Source organism: Sinocyclocheilus anshuiensis, unplaced genomic scaffold, assembly GCF_001515605.1.
Source record: "Sinocyclocheilus anshuiensis isolate Anshui unplaced genomic scaffold, SAMN03320099.WGS_v1.1 scaffold10855, whole genome shotgun sequence".
Lineage (NCBI taxonomy): Eukaryota > Metazoa > Chordata > Actinopteri > Cypriniformes > Cyprinidae > Sinocyclocheilus > Sinocyclocheilus anshuiensis.
The window spans coordinates 26,555-29,291 of NW_015555073.1; the positions used below are offsets into that span (position 1 = coordinate 26,555).

General features: G+C 36.9%; 1 protein-coding gene across 1 annotated transcript in view; it reads right to left on the reverse strand.

Moving 5' to 3' along the window:
• Positions 1 to 2,737, reverse strand: part of LOC107671569 (uncharacterized) — a 10,845-nt gene that overhangs the window by 4,199 nt on the left and 3,909 nt on the right. Inside the window, exon 3 of the mRNA XM_016464487.1 lies at positions 2,256 to 2,351. The gene's annotated coding sequence lies outside the window, so the exon portion shown is untranslated. The remainder of the gene's footprint in view (positions 1 to 2,255; positions 2,352 to 2,737) is intronic.

Sequence of the window (2,737 nt, forward strand, 5' to 3'; positions counted from 1 at the left end):
AAATAAAAAAAAAAAAAAAAGACTTTAGCTGGGTTTTCACATGCAAAGTCACATATTAATAACAACAAAACAAAACAAAAAAACCTTGCTACGTGTACAGCGTTAGGCTAACCGAGACTTGTCATAGCACTTGCATATTATTGCTCTTTTGTTGATTTTAATTGCTTCTGTTGTCCTCATTTGTAAGTCGCTTTGGATAAAAGCGTCTGCTGAATGACTAAATGTAAACGTATAATGGGTGGTTGCTAGGCGGTTTTTAAATGGTTCAATACTATTGATACTGTTACAGGTTTGTGCATATTTAAAGGGGTCATATGATGCTTTTTTAAAGATCATTATTTTGTGTATTTGGTGTAACAGAATATAATTCCTAAATGCATCTACCTTCGGAAGGCCAAATAAAGTGTTTTGCTTTCGCCTAGAAACACACAGCGTCTCCCTGACATGCTGCTTCAACACTAACTGCGGTTACTGAAACCACGCCTTCTTTCTTTGCGTGCACATTTGGGCGCATTATGCTAATATTCCCACATAGTGAGGTAGATATGTGGGGGCGTGTTAGAACGAGCCGTTTTAGGGGGGCGTGGCAGAGTCTTAACTTTGATAAAGAATATCTCTTTGGTTTTGAGACTTTAGTCTTTGCAACTTCAGGGATCTTATCTATTCACGAACAGCTTGTAACACTCCAAAGAGAAAGGAAAACTTGAAATCGCATCATATGACCCCTTTAACAGCAAACTCATATGTGGTTCATCCAGTCAGGAGTTATCAGTTTAAATATACATGCATTTATAACTTTGAGAAAGTTTATGGGGTATTTTTAAAAGAATTATGTACCTTTAAATGGCTGACGGAAATGTGCAACGAAAAGTTGAGTTAATTTAAAGCGACATGGGCGTCCGTTGACGATGCAACAAAATTACACAGAGCTTAACTATATATGCAAATGAGAAGCGACAGCCAATAGCATTGCATACATTAGATACTGCAGTCGAGTAGAAACGCTGACTATTAATCCACAATGCAGATTAAATCACTCTCAGTGTGAACGCATCTCAAGTAATAAAGAAACCATACCGTAGGTATGTTACATTTAAATTCGAATGAATTCTATCGATTGAACGGTCGTCTATCAGAGCCCAAGAGTCACTCTGGTGGCTCTCAGTCTTCAGCCGTATTTATGATCGCTAGTTGCCTGGTAACACATAACTTTCATAATATGTGACTCCTCGCCTCTCGGTCTGTGACGGATGAAGAGAATCACATGAGAACCAGAACAACAACAGTCCCTCAGATCTGAACTCGCGCCACTGAACACAGCTTCTAGATTCATTCGGTCTGCATTAATTGGTTGCTGTTGAATTTTGACTACACTACACCACTTTTTTTTAAGGCAAGACACTATTTAAGGAAGAAACATTTTCGTGCACTGCTTAATTTTGGGCTTTTGGGATTTTCAAAACGTTGTTTCAGTGGAAAGAAAACATCCAAAATATTTAAGTATGTTATTGCACTTTATCTATTTGCATTAGTAGATTTCAATATCTTTAAAAACCATTTTCCCAAAATGAGTTTGTTTCTCCACTTCTACATACACCAAATTTTACAGTTTTATTCAGATCTATATTCTATCTATATTCTATCTATTTTTGCACTTTACCTAGTTGCATCTAATTTAAACATATCTTTAAAGGCCATTTTCTCAATATTTATAGTTTGTTTCTCCAGTTCAGCAGCGCTTACACCAAACTTAACAGTTTTATTCATATCCATATTCTGAAAGGTTTTATAGAAGGGTTTGTTAATATATCATTCACACTGATTTATACAACGCTTTATTGCTTAAAACATGGTCAAAATTGTTGTTTTTTTTTCAGTCTGTTGATGAAGTATTTTCTGATTTACAGAGCGATAGAAATCCAAAATTCCTTCTGTAAAAACCTTTAACATGTCAATAAAATCAAACAAGGTTTCGGATTTCTGTTCTGTGCACTTAGTCATTTAATTAGATAATGCATATTTGAACATAATTTAAGAAAACTTGTAATACAAAAATTGTTTGCAATTCTTAATGTATTCAATCAACTGGGCAAGTATATTGATGTTTATTAGTCAGTTTTTACCCATCATGTGATGTCTTGCCTTGAACATACACTCCGAACATTCGTCATTGAACGTTCAATAATTCAGTGGTTCTTCATCAATTATTCCTTAAGCCCTGGTCATATATTCACGCTGTATTTTGTGACTCTCACCTGACTCTGGAAACTTCTGGGTTCCTCCAGATTGGTGTTGCAGCATCCGATCAGACAGTTCTGTGCCGGAGACACGCCGCTGGAGAACTCATGGTCCTGAAACGAGCACAAAATACCGTTAAACATAGAACCGGGCTGCTGTTCACTCCAGAAGAGCATCATTATTACGGATGGTGATGTGATTTCAAACCCTTTCTGCTCTTGTGAGAAGAACGTGCGAGCATTTCCGCTGCTTTCCTGATGAATTATTAGCATAATGAGGCTGTGATGTAGAAGAGTGATTATTTTAAACGTCTGTCTGTCTCTCCTTCAGTCGCTTTATTAAAGGCTGTTTTCTCCTAAGCAATGCACACGTGAAATGTGTGTGTGTAAGTGTGTGTGTATTCCCAAGCGTAGCTAAATGCATGAATAATTCCAGAGCATAAGAGAGCAGCTCCATTTTGAAAAACGTGTTTGTTTGGAGAACAGCTCACTCACACACA